This window comes from Microtus oregoni, unplaced genomic scaffold (assembly GCF_018167655.1).
Source record: "Microtus oregoni isolate MIOR12 unplaced genomic scaffold, Mior012 000004F_ref0000308, whole genome shotgun sequence".
In the NCBI taxonomy this organism is placed as follows: Eukaryota; Metazoa; Chordata; class Mammalia; order Rodentia; family Cricetidae; genus Microtus; species Microtus oregoni.
In genome coordinates this window covers 9864721-9887481 of record NW_024543063.1, presented here as the reverse complement: position 1 = coordinate 9887481, position 22761 = coordinate 9864721, and the positions used below count along the sequence as shown (strand labels likewise).

Genomic DNA, 22761 nt, shown 5'->3' with positions numbered 1-22761 from the left:
TTTCTCTCTTCCTATATAACCACCACCCTGTATTATTCTATTCCCTCACTGCTAGACTTCCTGAGCCCATCCCACACCCTCATCCCCACAGCCCGCATAAGACTCATTTTCCCACGCACACATTCTGACTTTTCTTTGTTTTATTCACTAAAATTGGTCTCACTGGGGTTGCCTGTGACCTTGTTACTATAGTCACATTGCTGACCATGCTTTTGCCATTGAAATGCTTTTAGGGTTTGGCTTCTATAATTCTACATCAGCCTCATTTTTTTTTTTCTTACCTTGCTTACCACACCCCAGTTTCCTTTGGAATTTTTTCTTCTTTTGCTTTGCTTTAGTATTGATGTTCCTGGGCTCTTATCCCTCCTAATCTAAACAGTCTCTGAAGGAGAGCCATTTTACTCACTCATCTGTTCTCTACTCACAGGTGACTTGTTCAGATCTATTTCTAGCCCAGATCTTCCTCTTACACATCACATCTAGTACCTGGTGCCTCAAGTTCACTACCTGTCCCTGAGCTTGCATCCTTTTATGCTTACCTCAACATGCTCTCCCAATGACAGCCCATTGCTCCTCACACTGTAGGATGCCTCAGAATCACCTCAACAGCTTGTTCAAATACAGATTACTGGGCCTTATACCCAGAGCTTTTGGGTCAGTATGAGGAGGTGTTGAGGTTATGATTTACATGAACTCCCAGGTGATATTTATGTTACTAGTCTGGAAAATATTCTTTGAGAACCTCTGTTGAAAGAAAATAAGGCACTCTTTCCCCCCCTCCCCCCGCCCTACCTTATATATCCCTGTTATCCCCATTCTCTAGGGGCCTCTAAATCTTTTTAGTTTTGCCTTCTACGTTCCTTCAGGACCATTTATTTCTTCTGCAACTAGAATGCTTTCTCACACTAATCTGCTGTTTTCCCTGCACCCAGTCAATTTTCTGAAATCTTTTTCCAATACAGAAACTAGTGTAAATTTCTTCACACGGAGGTCAAGTCAAACAGTTGCCTCTTCTTATACCCATCGGTATAAATCCAAACTCAATATACAAAGAATTTACTCTTGTCCCTCCTTGTTTTGCATATCATGGATTAGGCATACCAAAAAAACAAACAAACAAACAAAAAACAACCCAAAACACATATATCTCATCTGGTAGAGTTCTTGCTTAGAATGTGTGAAGCCCTGGGTTTAGTCCGTAGCATCACATGAAACCGGATATGGTGGCATGCATCTATAATTCATACACTTTGAAGGAAGAGGTAGGAGAATCAGGAATTCAGGGTCATCCTTTGCTATGTTCAGTGCTATCCTGGGATGTATGAAACCTTGTCAAAAGAAAGACGTAGAATGTGAGAAGAAGAAAACATAAACAACAAATAGATCAGAAGGCAGTTATTGAGTGTTTAAATGGTCTACCACTTGGAAGTCCAGAATGCCTATAGACATGTGGACAGTGAAGGGGAGACTCACGAGGTTTCAAGTGAGAGGAAGGACTCTACTGGGAACTGGAATAAAAGTATTCTAGCAAAGGCTTTGTATCCTACCCATGATGTCCTGAAAATCCAAAGGTAATGAACGAATTTGATGAAGGTATTTTCAAATTGGCATAGCATTAAGACTTTAAAATAGTTATTGCTAGCTGATTTAGACAGATGTACAGCGAAGATCACTAGCAAAAGGCAGAGCAGAAGGATGGGAAAGGTGGCAGCTGATTGGTCAGGAGAAGAGTACACGTGTAGACAAAATGACTATAATTTTTAATGAGAGTCGAACCATTAAAAAGAAGCTAGGTGCTTTGCACTGGTACAGTAGGAAAGGTATCTTGAGAGTACAGCCTGACCCATTAAAGGCCCCATAGTTTATAAAAATGAAAACTCATTTGTAAGACTTCAATTTGAATAGAAAATACTGCTAGTGCTCCATGCTGGAAAAGAGCCACACGAGGAGATGTTATTTTAGATTCCGTTTCCAAGTGTGCTGGCTAGTTTTATGTCAGCTGGACACAAACTAGAGTCTTTAAAGAGGAGGGAGCCCCAGTTGAGAAAATGCCTTCATAAGATTGGGCTGTAGGCAAGCCTGTAGGGCATTTTCTTAATTAATAATTAATGTGGCCAAGCCCATTGTGAGTGGTGCCACTCCTGGACTGCTGGACCTGGGTTCTGTAAGAAAGCAGATTGCACAAGCCAGTTAGAGCAAGCCAATGAGCAGTACTCTTCCATAGCCTCTGTATCAGCTCCTGCCTCTAGGTTTCTGCCCGTTTCAGTTTATATACTGCCTTCCTTCAACGATGAGCTGTGATGCAAAAGTGTAAGACAAATAAACTCTTTTTTCCCAATGTTTTGATTGTGGTGTTTCATCACAGTAATAGTAACCCTGACTCAGACTAAGGTACTCAGAGGCCTGTGTAGCCATATCCAAAAGGGCCCAACATCTTAAACTAGCAATAGAACTTGGTGTCATCTATGAAATGCTTGTTTCTCAGGTATGCAGAATGCAAAAGTTAATAAAATCAAGGGTGTCTCTACCAATATTTCTGAGAGAAACATGGGAATCATTCAAAAGAAATGGTATCATTTCTATTTGTTAGGAGTCCCTGAGAGGTCAAGCTGGGAATGTAACGTTTGTGTTGTAATTATGAGCTCAGGATACTGAAAAATATCAAAAATATGGTATGTTTCCTAAAGAAAACTTAGTGGAGTGGAGCTGGCTTAGGCCATGTGTGCTACAGGCCACCAGGCTATAGGGCTGGTGCTGCTGAAGCCCATTGGCGCTTATATTGTGATACCATGTGCTCCAGATACTGGACAAGAAACTACAGGGTTGGCTCTTTCCCTGCTGGGTTGCATCTTGCATAAATCTTCTTTGCTACCTTCCTCTTCTTCCTTTGGGATTGGAAATGTTTGCTTTGTGTTATTGTCTAATGGGGAGAATATAACAGCTGAGGTTTTACCATAAGTTTAAAAAAAAAAGAGGGGGTCTTTAGACTTTGGAATGCTGTTGGAACTATTAAGACTGTGGAGACTCTTGATGTTGGACTAAATGTGCTTAGGGAACATGGGGTAGAAGGTTATGGTTTGAATCTGGAAAGTCCCCCACAGGCTCATGTTTTAAATATATATTCCCTAGCTGGTAATTTATTCTCGGGATAAACTGTGGAACCTTTGGGAGTTAGGGCTTAGCTTCAGAAGTAGGTCAGTAGGAGCAGGCCAGGCCCTAGTTCTGGGTGTTGTGTTTTCTGGTCTGCTATAATGTGAACTGCTATCTTCTGGCACACACTCCTGCAGCCGTGGTGCTCTGCTCAAACACATGGAATAAAACAGCTCTGAGCTGAAGCTAGTGAAACTATGAGTAAGACATTCAGTCCAGTAAGTTGTTTCTCTTTAGTATTTTGGTTGCAAAAGTGAGAAGTGGCCAGGTGGTAGTGACGCACGCCTTTAATCCCAGCACTCAGGAAGCAGAGACAGGCGGATCTCTGTGAGTTTAAGGCCAGCTAGGTCTACAAGAGCTAGTTCCAGGACAGGCTCCAAAGCTACAGTGAAACCCTGTCTCGAAACAACAACAACAACAACAAAACCCAAAACAAAACAAAAAAGGAAAAAAGTGAGTAGTATATGAGGTTGTAGGTTGCATCTTATACACCAAGAAATGTGATTTATTTTCAGTGTTCCTCTTATTTTCTATAGTCTTGGTAGTCAATTGTACCCAGGTTAAAGGATTTGAGTCACTCAAAACTCAATGTAAGAAACTAGGCACAATCCTGTAATTTCAGCACTCAGGAGAGTGAGGTGGGAGGATCCTGAGTGTGAGGCCTGTCTAGACTATGTAGCAAGCACTTGCCAACTAAACAATAGCAAAACAGCTCACAGTATGAGCTGAGAAAGACAATAATCTTAATGCCATCTAACAATTTTGTGAGCATACTTGTGTCAGGGTTACTACAGGTTCTGAGTTTTAAAGGTGAAATTTAGGGAAAGAATAACCTATTCAAAGCTACTTTCCTTCTTCGACCACGTGTTACTTTTCTGTAAGACTCAGGATGGGAGTACTTCTCCTGTGCCCTGGGGAAAAAAGCAATGTGAAAGTGCCTGCTTCTTTCTACCCTTGTGATTTTTGCCTTAATGGGACATTGGGCAGTGCCACAAGGAAAGCCAGAGTGTTTCTCGTAAAGTCAGCACTGCCACTCTTTAATACCATTCTCTGTCTGCACTGTAGCCTCCAACAGTAATTCTAAAGTACAGATCCTATGGAGTCTCTGCTAGCAATGATGGTGAGCTTTTTATTCAGACTGTCCCTCTCACAGAAATAATTAGAAATATTTGAATTTTTAAATATCTTGGAACTACCTTCTGACAGTTTGAAATGGGTAAAGCAGTTGACACCTCAAAACTTAGTAGTTAGGGTGACCTCTGGAGGGCGGGGCGGTTAATGAGGAACGAGGTGTTAGAGGAATTCCCTGATAGGCAGAAACACAGGGAAGGAGCCACGAAAACGGCTGGCTTCCTTCTCAGCCTCCTGACCTGAGACAGAAGCCTGGCAGCTTAAAACAAAGGTCTTTTCGTGTTGTTTCTCTCCACTCCCCTCTCCCCCTCTTACTCCCACTCATGAAATGGCTCAACAAGTTCAAGACCAGGCAGGATGTGTTCATAACAACAGTGGTGGGCCTGTCAGCCATCCTGCCTTTTTTAAAAGGAACCAGCCCTAAAGTAGGGGAGGAAGACTCTTCAAGGCCCCAAGGAGAGACTAGGCTTGGGCCTTGAAAGTCCCCCTCTGCTTAGTGGAGGGTCTTTGTCTGTGTGTATTTACTGAGCCTTAAAAAAGCCTCTCTTTAGCTGAGCCTTAAAAAAGCCCAGCACTTGGAAGGCAGAGGCAGGCTGATATCAGTGAGTTTGAGACCAGCCTGGTTTGCAAAGTGAGTTCCAGGACAGCAGGGCTGTTACATAGAGAAACCTTGTTTCCCCCACCCCCTTAATGACTTGGGAACAAAAATTCTTGGCACCAGAGTGATGACTCAGTGGTTAAGAGGACTTGAGTTTAGTTCCCAGTACCCACATGGTAGCTTACAACCACCCAGAATTCCAATTCTAGGGAATTCTAGATCCCATGCCCTTTTCTGACCTCTGCAGGCACTCTTCATACATGATACACTTAACAGACTAAACACTCATACACAGTAAATAAAATCTACAGTTTTAAAAAAGAGTCCACATGACATTGCAGATTTGGTTCATGGTTGTGGAGATGGAAATAAAGCTCAGATTCTTCGTAAAAATCTGAAACCTCCAGACTTCATACCATCAGGGTGAACCTGGAAAAGACATTTTCTCACATGGATCTGCCCTCAGGGTCAAGCTGACTGACTGGGCAACCAGGGATCTCCGCTCTTGAATTGGTTTAAAAGCTGGCAATGCCTCTGACTATCTGGCAAAATCTTGTGGAAATTCTTTTAAAAGAAAGATTTCTTAAACATAGGCCTCAGATTATTCAGTGACCAGCACATAAATATACCCAGGCATTCAAGGGAAGCAGAGGCCAGAGTTAAAACAAGTAAGAAACCACAAACAACGAGTTCCTTAAAAAAAATATTATCAGGGCAGGAGAGATATCTCAATGGTTAGAGCACTTGTTCTTCAGAGGACTCAGGTTCAATTCCCAGCACCCACATGGGGCTCATGGCCATTTGCCACTCAAGGCCCTGGGGAGTCAACACCCTCTCTGACCGTTGAGGGCCAGATTACCTATTCACATAAAAATTTTTAAAATTTTACTATTAGATACTGAAGTCATCTCAGTCTAAAAACCTTCTCTTTTCTCTGTTGAAAGAAATAAAAGATAAACCTGGAGATATTTGTAAACAATACAAAACTATGAGTTGTATCATAGCAAATTGGAAAAGAAACAAAAATAAGTTGGCGGTGGTTGTGCACACATTTAATTCCAGCTCTTGGGAGGCAAAGGCGGCAGATGGATCTCCGTGAGTTCAAGGCCAGTCTGGTCTACAAAGTGAGTTCCAGGACAGCTGCGGCAGTTACACAGAGAAACCCTGTCTCAAGAAACTAAAAACAGAAACAAAAAAAAAAAAGGAAAAAGAAAAAAATAACTTTACAATAATGATATTAAAAACTCACCGACTATCTGGGCGGTGGTGGCATATACCTTTAATCTCAGCACTCAGAGAAGCAGAGGCAGGTGGATCTCTGTGAGTTTGAGGCAAGCCTTGTCTACATTGTGAGTTCCAGGACAGTCAGAGATACACAGAGAAACCCTGTCTTGAACTCCCTTCCACCCCCCAAAAAAAAGAAAAGAAAAAAAGAAAACAACAACAACAACAACAACAACAACAAGAAAACCTCAATGGATAAGGAAAAGAATTCTCTTATTTAGTTTGAAGAGAAAAATTTGATAGAGCTAATAGCAAATTGAATAAAGAGACAATTAATACATTGGAAGATGGTAAGAAAAAGTTATCCAGAGTATAGCACAGAGAAAAATTAAAAACTAAATAGTAGATATAATTAAAGCTTAGTTTGAATCCTAGCAGGAAATGAGACAAAAAGGGCAAACAAGTGACTTTAAGAAATTGGCTGTGATATTCTGAAATAGGTGAAATACCATATCACAGACTTAAGATTGCTGATTGTAAGTAGGAATAAGGAGGAAACAATAAAAATTAAAAGCAAAGGTTAAGTCTTAAAAGAAGCTAGTTTGACCACTGACTTTTAAAAAAATATTACATTTCTACTGATATGGGATTCCCCTCTGTATGCTGTGAATACCATTGGTTAATAAAGGACCACTTTGGGCCTGTGCAGGGCAGAATATAGGTAGGCAGGGAAAACCTAAGCTGAATGCTGGGAGAAAGGAAGGTGGAGTCAGAGAGAAGCCATGGAGCTACCACCAGAGTGAGAAGCACTGAAACTTTGCTGGTAGGCCATGACCTCCACAGATTAATGGAGAAGGGTTAAATTAAGATGTAATGGTTAGCCAATAAGAAGCTAGAGATAATAGGCCAAGCCCTGCTTTAAATAACATGGTTTCTGTGTGATTATTTTGGGGCTAAGGTAGCTGGGTAGCCAGGAACCAACAAGCGGCTTTCTCCAGCAGATTGGTGCACCAACATGGGTAACTACATCCACATAAAAATCTAAAAAGCTTAAAAAGGAATCCTAGACACAAAAGAACAGAGTTAAGCGTGGTTTGGTAGCAACATTTTCTTGGCTGGGCTCTGTTTGCTAGAAGCAAGCAGAGGCATGGCTCCTTTAAGAGAGGGTTTCCTGATTCAGCCTTAGCAGAAAAAAAGTTGCGCACAGTTTTAAAAGGCAGCTTCCTGGGCCATGCTGCCAGCATGAACTCTGGCTATGGAGCATTTGAGTGGCATTTGTGGACCTGGGTGTTTGTGTGCCCACTTGGGTTTGGGAGGAAAATAGCTGAGACTGTGCCCGCAGCTCAGTGCTCCCTACCTGGGAAGGTGGCGGGATCAGGTCTACTAGGCGTGCACAAGCAGGAGAGCATGCTGGATTCCCGCCGCCATACACAGAGATTTCCAGGCTGCGCAGTGTTCTGCATTGCAGATTTAGCTGTTACTCAGATAAAAAGGGTTTATGTGCTGCACGCTCATTCTCAGAGTTAAAGTGCTAAGCACAGCTACTACCTGGCGACCCCAGAGCTGGCAGTAATTGTACCTCCACCATTTCAAAAGGAAGAGAGGCAGAGTCAGTATCCAGAGCAGCTGCAACCAACCTGCTTACCATTTTAAAAGCTCTTCAAGACATTAAAGAATTACAGGTAACACAATAAGGACAGATACAGACATAAAAGAACTCTAAATGGGTTGGATAAATGTAGGGAGGCTTGGGAGAGAGAAGAAAAGGAGGATAGGAAGTTATAAAGAAAGGTTTATTAAAAAATGAAACAAAGTCTTTAAAGAGACAGAGTACAGACAGTCATAGATTAAAAGGAGTAAAGAAAAATAAGCCACGTAAAGATGGAGAATACACAGAGAGTCTGGATTGTGTATATTATTGTGTTTTCTTTGAATTTTTTGACTGTGAAGGAACTATGTATAGAGAGACATTTCATTGTACAGATTGCTAAGCTAAACCAAGATAAAGGTATCTTGAATTTAAAATTTGAGTCTAAGGAGATTTTGCTTTGGAATAGAGGTTCTTCTTTTGTTTCCACAGAGGATGACAATCTGTGGATTGCTTCTAAACTAATATGGTTTGATGGACTGAGACCCCTGAAATGTTTCCTTGAAGACCCCTCAAAAAATTACCTTGCCCAATAAACAGCAGGAAGAAGTTTGGACAAAGCTACGCCCATATTCTATAAATGTTTATTTACATTTAAAGGGGGATATGCTATAGAGATTTGCATTGGTATGGATCTTGGTTTATTGATACAAATTTAAGGTCAATTTTGTTATACTGTGTATATTTTTATTTCTGCTTTTGATTAAGGTATTGTTTGTGCAGCTCATTTAAAAATGTAATGTATGATTAAGAAATATAGGTTAATAGTCATCTATAATAGTCAAGCTTGTAGTCATGTTAGATTTTCTAGATGTACAGAGTTGTATTTCAGATGAATAAGCATTCTTCAAACCTTTCAAAGACTACAGAATATGGCATTTAAAATGTTTTAAGAACCTAGGACTTTTCATGACAATGAAACACATCTGCTCCTGGCAACCCCATTCTACTTCAAGAGGAAGATGGGCATAGAAGAGGCTCCTTATGGAATTTGTTAGCCATTTGGTCAGGAGACTGCTCTTGCCTGGACTGCCTGATAAACTGGACATGCAGGACCTGCAGAGAAATGATTGCTGAACTTGCCTACAGAGGTGACATTTAAGATATTTGTCAGTCTGACTATAGGGCAAGGCCCTGTTGTCATGGACTTTAGGCTCATTATCCTTTGCTTTACAACTAGTATCTACTTATGAATGAGTACATACCATGTTCATCTTTTTGGGTCTGGGTTACCTCACTCGGGATGGTTTTTTCTATTTCCATCCATTTCATGCAAATTTCAAGATGTCATTGCTTTTTACCACTGAATAGTACTCCATTGTGTAAATGTATCACTTTTTCTTTATCCGTTCTTTGGTTGAGGGGCATCTAGGTTGTTTCCAGGTACTCACTATTACAAATAATGCTGCTATGAACATAGTTGAACAAATGTCCTTGTAGTGTGATGGAGCATCCTTTGGGTATATGCCCAAGAGTGGTATTGCTGAATCCTGAATAGGTTAATTCCCACTTTCTGAGAAACCACCATACTGATTTCCAGAGTGTTTGTATAAGTTTGCATTCCCACCAGCAATGAAAGAGTGTTCCCCTTACTGCACATCCTCTCCAGCATAAGCTATCATTGGTGTTTTTGATCTTAACCATTCTGACTGGTTAAGATGGTATCTCAGAGTTGTTTTGATTTGCATTTCCGTGATGGATAAGGATGTTGAACATTTTCTTAAGTGTCTTTCAGCCATTTGAGATTCTTCTGTTGAGAATTCTGTTTAGTTCTGTACCCCCATTTTAATTGGATTGTTTGGAATTTTGATGTTTAATTTATTAAGTTCTTTATATATTTTAGAGATCAGTCCTCTGTCTTATGTGGGGTTGGTGAAGAAATTTTTCCATTCAGCAGGCTGCCTTTTTGTTAGGTTGATCAATGGAATCAAATTGAAGACCTGGATATTAATCCACACACCTGTGAACACTTGATTTTGACAAAGAAGCTGAAATTATACAATGGAAAAAAGAAAGTATCTTCAAGAAATGGTACTGGCATAACTGGATGTCAACATGTAGAAGAATGCAAATAGATCCACAAAACTCAAGTCCAAATGGATTAAAGACCTCAATATGAATCTGACCTCACTGAACTCTGATAGAAGAGAAAGTGGAAAGTAGCCTTCAATGCATGGGCACAGGAGATCACTTCCTAAACATAACACCAGTAGTATAGACACTGAGAGCAACAATAAATAAATGGGACCTCCTGAGAAACTTCTGTAAAGGACACAGTCAATAAGTCAAAAAGGCGGCCTACTGAATTGGGATGCTTTGTGAATTTTATATCATGCACCTAATATCACTCATCTCCCCAACCTTTCATATTCACCCTCCTCCCTTGCTACCTCCCCCCAAAACAAAACAAAAATTAAAAATTATTAAAAATAAAGATGAAACAAACAAAAACAAATAAAAATCATTTTGTTGTGGAAGCTGCAGTGTGTTATGGTCACCCAGTGTGTCACCCAGCCCACTCTTGTCCAAATATCTTTCCTTGCAAATGTTTGTTGCAGTGAGTCATTGGACTGGTTCGAGGCTTCTGGCTTCTGCTACATTATCAATACTGGGTCCTGGATGGGACTCATCTCCTCTCCTGTTGTTGCCTTGTGCCATGGAGATCCTACAGCTTTGGTTCTGCAAGGCCATGCTTTCATGCTTTCCAGAAGTTCTTTGGTGGAATAAATGTTGGGGTGAGCCAACTCAAAGCCCTGGGCCTGTGTAGTAGTTGAGTTGGTCATGCCACCTGCTCTTCTGCACCCTCACCACCAAGGCTAGCTCTTCTGCTTTGCCCATGTGAGCGGGAGGGCCAGCTCTCCGGCCTGTGGTAGTTGACAACGGGCAGGACCAGCTCTTCCACTCTCACCTCTTTGGGACCAGATCTTCAGTGCTGCTCTGGTAAGGGGTGGGACAAAGTCATCCCAATGTCAAAGCCACCAAGGGTCAGGGCCGACTCTCCTGTTTGCATGCTACCAGGGTCAGCTCTATGGTTATTGCCCCTTAGAGATTCAGGGTCTCCTTTCCTGAATGCTGCAGCCAGGGAGAGGTAGGGCCAGTTCTTTTGCCCCACCCCAATGAGGGATGGGGCCAACTGTCCTGATTCCATACCTCTAGGGCCACCATGCTGCTCAGGTGGAGGGCAGGACCATCTTTCCTGCACCCACATCACTGTACTACCAGCAAGGGGTGAGACCAGTTCTCCCATACTCATGCCCTCAGGACCAGCTCTCCTACCCACTCCATCAGGGCCAGTCTTATTGTGCTGCCCAGGTAAGGTGTGGGGCCCACTCTCCTGAGTGCTATAGCCAGCGAGGGGTAGCCTCAGCTCACCAGCTGGTCACCTTTGGGGCCAGCTCTCCCATAGCTGCCCTTCACCATTGACTTTTTAATGTAATAAAATTCTGTCTTATCAACTTCACATTTTTCAATGACTTTCTATCTTTAAGGTATAAAATAAAACTCTTAGGAGTGTTACATAAGGCCTTCCCTGACCTGGTTCTTACACTCAGATACACAATGCCCTCCTCTGCTTAGTTTATCTTTCTGCACTTTCTTCTCCCTTCTGGAATTCCCCCAAGGTCTATCCCTCTAGTCAGGTCCTATGCAGCTTTCCTCAGCTCTGAGGTTAGCTGCTCTGTCAATAACCCAGGGACACACTGCTTGCCTGTAATTGCCAAGCCGTGTACTTGCAATACTTGTTGCAGCTTTGCCTTCTGACGCAGGTGTTCTCTGGGAATGTAGACAGTAATTTTCAATGCCTGCCGGGTCTTTTACTGACTTAAACGGTACCTTGATTTGGATTTTTATGGCCTTTTTTGTGTTACTCTGATCTTGCTTGTATGGAGAATGGGTCACCACAGCCAGTGCCTACATACTGTCCTTTTCTGGCTCTGCTCCTTCATCACCCTGGTCTTCTGATGAGATGCCCTCACCCAGTGTGCCGCTGTGCTGTGTATACAGCGAGGTGATTGACATGTGGGGAAAGGCACATGCTGAGAAAACTCTCTGGCATTGCAGTTCCATTAGCTAAGGAGATTGAGAGACTTGCTTGGGTTTGGATTTGGTGCCCCAGGGACTGTCTCTCCTGAGCCTTTGTCCTTGCAGGAGCTGAGTCCTAGCATAATCACCAGCTCATTATGTTATGTCCCACAAGCTTTTAGCAGATGAAATGAATATTCACAGTGAATGATTCCTGACTCCTGTGAGGACCCATGTTGTCATTTCTACATTTCACTGGGAGGAAGGGCTCATGAGGTCAAGTTTCCTTGTTGATTGACTTTTGAGAATATGCAGGGAGCATTATCTTTAATTACAGTTTTTGGAAATTACTCATTTCTATTGCCCTCTTGCACTAGCTGCTTTTGTGTGTCAACTTGACACAAACTAGAGTCATCAGAGAGGAAGGAGCCTCAGTTGAGAAAATGCCTCCATGAGATGCAGCTGAAAGACATTTTCTCATTTAGTAATCAATGGAGGAAGGCCCAGCCCATGGTGGGTGATGCCATCCCTGGGCTGCTGGTCCTGGGTTCTATAAGAGCTGGCTGAGCAAGCCATGGAGCAAACCAGTAAGGAACAGCCCTCCATGACCTCTCCATCAGCTTCTGCCTCCAGATTCCTATCCTGACTTCCTTCAGTAATGAAAGCAATGTGGAAGTGTGAGCCAAACACATCCTTTCCTCCCCAGGCTGCTTTTCTGTCAGTGATTCACCACAGCAATAGAAACCCTAACTAGACACCTTTGTTCAGAGTGGAGTGGACTTAGATTTGCCACATCATGTGCTGACTTTCAATCTGATTGATTACCCCCCCCCCCACCACCAAGGCCTTAGCCTTTTTGTTTCTTAATTTATATGAATGTTTTGCTTATTAATATGTATGTAGTGCAAATGTGCCTGGTGCCCATAGGGGCAGAGGGTGGTGCCAGATCTTCAGTAACTGGAGCTACAGATATTTTTTAGCCACCATATGAAGACTGGGAACCAAACCTAGGTCCTCTGGCAAGGGCAGGAAGTACCCTTAACCACTAACCGGCTTTCCAGCCCCTAAACACACATTTTATTTATCATTATTATTAATTACTTGTGGTGCTGGGTATTGAACCTAGGACCTCCTGTATACTAGGCAAGTGGTCTACATGCCCTGAAAAGTTTTTGATATGTGTTTAAAGTGTTAAGAATCATTAAACTTGTTGACCCATTGTTTGTATAGGAAATGGCCTATCAGAATAATTTTTTTTACTAAGATAAGGTTGTATTTGCATTTTATTTTATAAGGTGGCAATGTTAGCTTTACTAAACTGAAATTTTCAAAGTGTTTAAATAGAATTTCAGATCATCTATAGAAAGAGATTAGGGTCTTGACTTTCTTTCCATTGTATTTCTCAGTGACTTTTGAAAAATTGTTTATATTAGTAGTGTACCTAGTTTTGAAATTTTTCCCATTTAGGGTTGATGAGGTGGCTCAGCATGTGAAGATGCTAGCCATCAAGATCTGACTCTAATCCCTGGGATTCACTTGGTAGCAAGAAAGAACCAACCTTTCAAGTTGTACTCTGACCTCTGTATGTTCACCATGAGCCCAGTATACACATATGTATACACACATGCACAGAAAGAAATTAATAAGTACATAATAAAGTATTCAAAAGAAAATTTTCTTTTGAATAAATATTTTAGTAGTTCTTGGTTTCTAGAGTTGTTTGAAACAGAAAGGACAGCAGAACTGGCAGCCCTGTCCTCAGTGTGACAAACTGGACACTGTGGAGGCCCAATCTTTGCCCTGTCGAGAGCCACTGGCAGCTCTGCCCAATGCTCATGGCCCATCCTGGTGTTTCATTGCTTTGTCACAGCAGTGCTCCTTTTAGTTTAAACCCAGTTTTTGTTTTTTTTTCAGACCACGCCATTCCTAGTGATGAAGACGTGCTTATACCCTGCCCCCCTACCCCCAACAACTCTAGAGCATTACCTCTGTCTGTCAGCACTGCCACTGGCCTAATTCAGGCTCTGCTGTGTCTCATGTGGACTGTAACTCCAGCTTTCGAAGCTCTCCTGCTCCTCTTGTCTGTCTGCTGCAGAGCACTAACAACTTCATAGTCTAACTCTGTGCTGCATACACACAAGAGAGACGTGACTCTGGCTTCTGGGATGCTTTATGGGCTAGTGTCTGAGCTTGCTGCTTTTTTTGTCTGGACCTGTACATTAGAAAGTATATTCTGCTGAGAATTCTTTGAATCCTAAAATAGTGGTGACTTAAGTAAAAAAGAAGTTTATTTCTCTCACACATTAAAGAAGACCAGATGTGGGCAGGCCATGGCTTGCAGGGTAGCCTCACAGGCCTCCTCCTGTCCTACCCCTCTGCAGGTCATGTGGCTTCCACAACCAAGGTGAGCACTCAAAGTACAGCTGATACCTTTGCATTCCGGCCAGTAGGTATGAGGGAAGAGGAAGCTGGTCTCTGAAGTTTAGTGTTGCCTCCTGAAAGGTACTAGCAATACTTTCCCTCTGTGTTACTGATTAAAGCTATGGCTGAAACTGGCAGCCATGTGGAGTTGTGAAAAAGTCTAAAGAGCATGGTCTTTTAACCAGGCTGCCCTGCTGTAAAATTTAGGGGCCCCTGCCCATAGCAGCCCTTTCCCACCTAACACTGTGACTACAACCTATTGGGAATGACTGTGAATGTCTTACTGGACCTTTTCTGCATCCCCAGTAGTGACAGTGCATTGGCCCTTCCTTGTGCACAGCAGTGTGGAGCAGTGGAAAATCTTCATGGGTTTAATATAATAGTTGAATTGATTTGTGTTGAACCTCTTCTCTACATGGTGGGCTGAAAATCTAAGTACAAAAGTGCACAGCATGCAAGCTGTCCCCTTTAAATTGTAGACTTCTGTGTTGAGCTGATTATTCAGCATCATCCCTTGAGGGTCTCACAGGTGTGGCCATCATGTATGACCAGCTCCAAATTAGAACTCTAGATTTTACCTCCTCCTCTAAACTTTAAAAGATGCCCCCACCAACGTGGCTGCCAAAGTCATAAATCTGGAAATAACCTTTCACTGCTCATATGCAGTGACCCTAAAGTTCTCATATAAAATTGCCATTGGTCAACCAGTTCAACTGCAAAATATATCTTAATTCTATAGTGCCTGTATCACAGCTCTGTCCTCATACCTGAACTCTGCAGCACCTCTTCACTGGCCTTTCTCTACCCACTCCCAATCTGCTCTGATCTTGCCCTGAGCTGTGCCACGCTTGCACCCAGACTCCTGTTGTTTCCAGGCTTAAAATCAGGACTCACGTGTCCTGCAAGGTCCCACCTGATTTTACTCCTGTTGTTCCTCATTCTCATCTGGGCATAACCCGTTCTTGCCTCTGCCCTCTGATTTGCTTTCTGGTCCTTGACAATAGTCAAGGTCATATATGAAGAACTTCCTGCTTCTACCCCTTCTTCATTTACCATTCCTCATACCCTTCCTTACTCCTGCACACGCCATCCTGTGTCTTGATATAGAATGTCATTTCTTCTCAAGCCTTTCCCTAACCTCTAAATCATATTTCCCTTTCCTTCCCTTTTCAGGACTGTTTTCCTTAGAATTGTCACGATTTATCATTTATATTTACAGAGTGATTACTTACTACCATTTCTACATTTGTGTATGTAAGTTTCTTGAGGTTTTAGAACATATTTCTCTTACTAAAAATGGAATCTTCAATACCAAGTACTCAATAAATATATCTCTCAAATAAATGAATTAACAAATGACTTCAGATTAAGCAGTGCATTATCTTTCATTAATCTGGCATCTTTACTGTTCAGTGGAGTGAGACTTAATTGCTGCCAATATGTTAAGGGAAATTAATTTTCCAACTTAGTGTGTGTTTGATTTTTAATGATTTATATGTCTGTGATTCTCACCTGTAGCACTGTAAACATCTATGTAAATTATTTGAATGTAACTTAGAACAAAGTTTATTTTTCCCATGATGACCTTTTGAATAGAGAACCTGGAAAGGTTGTCTTCAGCTGTGATGGAAGGAAGTCATGGGCCCACTTACTTCTTGGCCTTTCATTTTACATTAACCTGATATAACTTGTGGAATGGCAGACATGCTGTTGTCAGCATGGAACCTGAAGTGATAGTCACCTTAAGATGGGGCTGTCTGTTTCCGTCCTAGAAACCCGGGGTTTGGGCTGTCATGGAAAAACTGGTTTCAGATGAGTATGGTTGTTCGGCCTTTAATCCCAACCCCCAGGAGGTTGAACAAAAGATTAAAAGTTCAAGGTTAGCCTCAGCTACTTACCAAGAAAACAGACAACGTAATGAGAGAAAAGAAAATCAGTTTTTTCTTTCTTTCTTTCTTTCTTTTTTTTTTCTTTTTTGGATCTTTCCCAATCTTTTTTTATTTTTCTTATTGAGAAAAGGAGAAAAAAAAAAAACAAGTTTCCACCTCCTCCCAGCCTCCCATTTCCCTCCCCCTCCTCCCACCCTTCTCCCCTCCTCCCACCCTTCTCCCCCTCCCCACACTCCTCTCCCCCTCCCTCTCCAGTCCAAAGAGCAGTCAGGGTTCCCTGCCCTGTGGTAAGTCCTAGGTCCTCCCCCCTCCGTCCATTTCTAGGAAGGTGAACATCCAAACTGGCTAGGCTCCCACAAAGCCAGCACATTATGTAGGATCAAAACCCTGTGCCATTGTCCCTGGCTTCTCATCAGCCCTCATTGTTCGCCATGTTCAGAGAGTCCAGTTTTATCCCATGCTTTTTCACTCACAGTCCAGCTGGCCTTGGTGAGCTCCCAATAGATCAGCTCCACTGTCTCAGTGGGTGGGTGCACCCCTCGTGGTCCCGACTTCTTTGTTCATGTTCTCCCTCCTTCTGCTCCTCATTGGGACCTTGGGAGCTCAGTCCAGTGCTCCAGTGTGGGTCTCTGTCTCTATCTCCATCCATCACCAGATGAAGGTTCTATGAGGATATGCAGGATATTCGTTAGTATTGCTCTAGGATAGGGTCATTTCAGGTTCCCTATTCTCAGCTGCCCAAGGAACTAACTGGGGACCTCGACTTGGGCACCTGGGAGCCACTCTAGGTTCAAGTCTCTTGCCAACCCTAAGGTGGCTCCCTTAACAAAGAATTGTGCTTCCGTGCTCCCCTATCCAACCTTCCTTTATCCCAATCCTCCTTTTTCCCCAAGTTCCCCCCATCCTCCCCTTCTCCCTTTTCTCTCCCCATCTCCCCTTACCCCCATCCCACCCCACCCCCAAGATCCCAATTTTCTCCCCGGCAATTTTGTCTCCTTCCCATAGCCAAGAGGACAACTATATGTTTTTCCTTTGGTTCACCTTCTTACTTAGCTTCTTTAGGATCACCAATTGTAGACTCCGTGACCGTTATTTATGGCTAGAAACCAATTATGAGTGAGTACATCCCATATTCATCTTTTTGGGTCTGGGTTACCTCACTCAGGATAGTGTTTTCTATTTCCATCCATTTGCATGCAAAATTCGAGAAGTCATTGTTTTTTACTGCAGCGTAGTACTCTAATGTGTAGATATTCCACACTTTCTTCATCCATTCTTCCATTGAAGGGCATCTAGGTTGTTTCCAGGTTCTGGCTATTACAAATAATACTGCTATGAACATAGTTGAACAAATGCTCTTGTCATATGATAGGGCATCTCTTGGGTATATTCCCAGGAGTGGTATTGCTGGGTTCAGGGGTAGGTTGATCCCGAATTTCCTGAGAAACCGAAACACCAATTTCCAAAGTGGTTGCACAAGATTGCATTCCCACCAGCAATGGATGAGGGTACCCCTTCCTCCACAGCCTCTCCAGCAAAGGCTATCATTGGAGTTTTTGATTTTAGCCATTCTGACAGGTGTAAGATGATATCTCAAAGTTGTTTTGATTTGCATTTCCCTGATCGCTAAGGAGGTTGAGCATGACCTTAAGTGTCTTTTGGCCATTTGAACTTCCTCTGCTGAGAATCCTCTGTTCAGTTCAGTGCCCCATTTTTTAATTGGGTTAATTAGCATTTTAAAGTCTAGTTTCCTGAGTTCTTTATATATTTTGGAGATCAGACCTTTGTCTGTTGCGGGGTTGGTGAAGATCTTCTCCCAGTCAGTAAGTTGCCTTTTTGTCTTGGTGACAGTGTCCTTTGCTTTACAGAAGCTTCTCAGTTTTAGTAGGTCCCATTTTTCCAATGTTGCCCTTAATGTCTGTGCTGTTGGGGTTACACATAGGAAGCGATCTCCTGTGCCCAACTGTTGTAGGGTACTTCCCACTTTCTCTTCTATCAGGTTCAATGTGTTCTGACTGATAGTGAGGTCTTTAATCCATTTGGACTTGTGTTTTGTACATGGTGATAGATATGGGTCTATTTTCATTCTTCTACAGGTTGACATGCAGTTATGCCAGCACCATTTGTTGAAGATGCTTTCTTTCTTCCATTGTATACTTTTGGCTCCTTTATCAAAAATGAGATGTTCATAGGTTTGTGGGATAAAATTCGGGTCTTCTATACGATTCCATTGGTCGACTTCTCTGTTTTTATGCCAGTACCACACTGTTTTCATCACTGTAGCTCTGTAATAGAGTTGAAGTCAGGGATGGTAATGCCTCCAGACAAACCTTTATTGTATAGGATTGTTTTGGCTATCCTGGGTTTTTTGTTTTTCCATATAAAGTTGATTATTGTCCTCTCAAGATCTGTGAAGAATTTCGATGGGACCTTGATGGGGATTGCATTGAATCTATAAATTGCCTTTGGTAGAATTGCCATTTTTATTATGTAGATCGTCCCAATCCAAGAGTAAGGGAGGTCCTTCCATTTTCTGGTATACTCCTCACTTTCTTTCTTCAATGCCTTAAAGTTCTTGTCAAATAGATCTTTCACTTCCTTGGTTAGAGTTACCCCAAGATATTTTATGGTGTTTGTGGCTATCGTGAAAGGTGAAGCTTCTCTGATTTCCCTCTCTGCTTCCCTATCCTTTGTGTATAAGAGGGCGACTGATTTTTTGGAGTTGATCTTGTATCCTGCCACATTACTAAAGGTGTTTATTAGCTGTAAAAGTTCTTTGGTGGAGTTTTGGGGGTCGCTTATGTACACTATCATATCATCTGCAAATAACGAAAGTTTCACTTCTTTCTTTCCAATTCGAATCCCCTTCATCTCCTTATGTTGTCTTATTGCTATTGCTAGAACTTCAAGCACTATACTGAAGAGGTATGGTGAGAGTGGTCAGCCTTGTCGTGTTCCTGAGTTTAGTGGGATGGCTTTGAGTTTCTCTCCATTTAATTTGATGTTAGCTGTCAGCTTGCTGTATATAGCTTTTATTATATTTAGGTATGACCCTTGTATCCCTAATCTCTCCAGTACTTTTATCATAAAGGGATGTTGAATTTTGTCAAATGCTTTTTCAGCATCTAATGAAATAATCATATGGTTTTTTTCTTTCAGTTTATTTATATAATGGATTACATTGATACATTTTCGTATGTTGAACCAGCCCTGCATCCCTGGGATGAAGCCTACTTGATCATAATGGATAATTTTTCAATGTTTTCTTGGATTCAGTTTGCCAGTATTTTGTTGAGGATTTTTGCATCGATGTTCATGAGTGAGATTGGTCTATAATTCTCTTTCTTGGTTGAGTCTTTGTGCGGTTTTGGTATCAGAGTAATTGTAGCTTCATAAAAGGAATTTGGCAATGACTCTTCTGTTTCTATATTATGAAATACATTAAGGAGTATAGGTATTAGGTCTTCTTGGAAGTTCTGGTAGAATTCCGCATTGAAACCATCTGGTCCTGGGCTTTTTTTGTTAGGGAGGTTTTTGATAACCTCTTCTAATTCTTCGTGACTAACAGGTCTATTTTGATTGTTCACCTGGTCCTGGTTTAACTTTGGTATATGGTATTTATCTAAAAACGTGTCCATTTCCTTTACATTTTCCAGTTTTGTGGCGTATAGGCTTTTGTAGTAAGATCTAATGATTCTCTGAATTTCTTCTGTGTCTGTGGTTATGTCCCCCTTTTCATTTCTGATCTTATTAATTTGCAAATTCTCTCTCTGCTGTTTGATTAGTTTGGATAGGGGTTTGTCAATCTTGTTGATTTTCTCCAGGAACCAGCTTTTTGTTTCATTGATTCTTTGGATTGTTTTCTGTGTTTCTATTTTGTTGATTTCAGCCCTCAGTTTGATTATTTCCAGTCTTCTACTCCTCCTAGGTGAGTCTGCTTCTTTTTTTTCTAGAACTTTCAGGTGGACTGTTAAGTCTCCAATGTGCGCTTTCTCTGTTTTCTTTAGGTGGGCACTTAGTGCTATGAACTTTCCTCTTAGGACTGCTTTCATAGTGTCCCATAAGTTTAAGTATGTTGTTTCTTTATTTTCATTGAATTCCAGGAAGACTTTAATTTCTTTCTTAATTTCTTCTTTAATCTAGGTATGGTTCACTAGTTGACGGTTCAGTTTCCATGAATTTGTAGGCTTTCTGGGGGTAGCATTGTTGTTGAATTCTAACTTTAATCCATGGTGATCTGATAAGACACAGGTGGTTACTAATATGTTTTTGTAACTGTGGATGTTTGCTTTGTTACCGACTATGTAGTCGATTTTTGAGAAGGTTCCATGAGCTGCAGAGAAGAAGGTATATTCTTTCCTCTTTGGGTGGAATGTTCTATAGATGTCTGTTAAGTTCATTTGATTCATTACCTCCATTAATTCTCTTATTTCTCTGTTAGGTTTCTGTCTGATTGACCTGTCCATTGGTGAGAGAGGAGTGTTGAAGTCTCCTACTATTAGTGTGTGCGGTTTGATGGCTGCCTTGAGTTTTAGCAATGTTTCTTTTATGTACGTGGGTGCTTTTATATTAGGGGCATAGATGTTCAGAATTGAGACTTCATCCTGATGAACTGTTCCTGTTATGAGTATAAAATGCCCCTCTCCATCTCTTCTGATTGATTTAAGTTTGAAGTCAACTTTGTTAGAGATTAGTATGGCCACACCTGCTTGTTTCTTAGGTCCATTTGCTTGATAAGCCTTTTCCCAGCCCTTTACTCTGAGTAGGTGCCTGTCTTTGTGGTTGAGGTGTGTTTCTTGTTGACAGCAGAATGTTGGATCCTGTTTTCGTATCCAATCTCTTAGCCTGTGCCTTTTTATAGGTGAGTTGAGTACATTGACATTAAGTGATATTAATGACCAGTGGTTGTTAACTCCGGTCATTTTTTTAGTCGTAGAGTTTGTGTGTTTCCCTTCTTTGAGTTGTGTTGGTGAAGGGTCTCTAGATGTCTGAGTTCTTGTGGTCATTGTTGGACTCCTTGGTTAGTGATTTTCCTTCTATTACTTTCTGTAAGGCTGGATTTGTGGCTGCGTATTGTTTAAATTTGTTTTTATCCTGGAAATTTTTATTTTCTCCATTTATAGTGAACAAAAGCTTGGCTGGGTATAGTAATCTGGGCTTGCGTCCATGGTCTCTCAGTTTCTGCAGTACATCTATCCAGGTCCTTCTGGCTTTTTCATGGTTTCCATGGAGAAGTCAGGTGTAAGTCTGATAGGTTTACCTTTATAAGTAATTTGGCCTTTTTCCTTTGCAGCTCTTAATATTCTTTCCTTATTCTGTATGCTTTGTGTTTTGATAATTATATGGCGAGGGGATGTTTTTTTTTTTTTTTTTGATCCAGCCTATTCGGTGTTCTGTATGCTTCTTGAACCTTCATAGGTATATCTTTCTTTAGGTTGGGAAAGTTTTCTTCTATAATTTTATTAAATATATTTTCTGGACCATTGAGCTGCACTTCTTCTCCTTCTTCTACTCCTATTATTCTTAGGTTTGGTCTTTTTATTGTGTCCCATATTTCCTGAATCTTTTGTGATGACAGTTTGTTGGACTTGCTGTTTTCTTTGATCAGTGTGTTTATTTTCTCTATGGTATCTTCAGAATCTGAGATTCTTTCTTCTAACTCGTATTCTGTTGGTTATGCTTGTTTCTTTAGACTCTGTTTGTTTACTTAAATTTTCCATGTCCAGCCGGCCCTCTGTTTGTGTTTACTTCTTTGCCTCCATTTCAGTTTTCAATTCTTGAACTGTTTCCCTTATCTGTTTGATTGTTTTTCCTTGGTTTTCTAGGGTATCATTCACTGATTTATTCAATTCTTCAAACTTTCTGTTATATTTCTCATCCATTTCTATAAGGGCGTTTTTTACATGCTGTTTAAGGGCTTCAATCACTTCATCAAGTCAATCTTTTCTATGTCTTCTTGATTAAGGTGTTCATGTCCTCCGTTGTGAGATCGCTGGTTTCTGGTGGCTTCATGTTGCTTTTCAGCTTGTTGGGCGAATTCTTGCGTTGGCGTCTGCCCATCTCTTCTTCCAAATGCTCCCTTATGGATCTTCTTTTACCGGATCAGGTCTCCTTGCCTACCCAACGCTGGCTCTCCCCAACGCTGGCTCTCCTGGCGCCGAGAGATCAGGCCTCCGTGCTGTTTGGGCAGGTCGCAAACAAAGCGCCTACCCTGCTAGGTGCAGGCAGGCCATAGAAACAAAGGAACTCCCACCCGCTTGGGTGTCCCGAGGATTCGGACCCAGTGCCTTGACAGGCTGGGCTGGGTGATGTTATGTGCCAAAAGAGGGCGGTGTGGCCGAAGTGGGGAGGGTTCTGGATGGAAGCTGTGTGGGCTAGGAAGAAATAGGCGGTATGCAGGGAGTAGAGGCCATGCAGAGAGCCCAAGAAGGATAGGGGGCCAAGCAACCTCTGAGCTCCCCGTCCCAGGCTGGCGCCGCGGGGCCAGAAACTCACCCCAAAGCTGGCTCTCCTGGCGCTGAGAGATCAGGCCTCTGTGCTGGTTGGGCAGGTTGCAAACAAAGCGTCTACCCTGCTAGGTGCAGGCAGGCCATAGAAACAAAGGAACTCCCACCCGCTTGGGTGCCCCGAGAATTCGGACCCAGTCGAAAATCAGTTTTTTCATCACTCTGACTTGGTTG

General features: G+C 41.9%; 1 protein-coding gene across 4 annotated transcripts in view; it reads left to right on the top strand.

Moving 5' to 3' along the window:
- Dis3l2 (DIS3 like 3'-5' exoribonuclease 2) overlaps positions 1–22761 on the top strand; it is a 381042-nt gene that overhangs the window by 124104 nt on the left and 234177 nt on the right. The gene's annotated exons all lie outside the window — the stretch shown is intronic.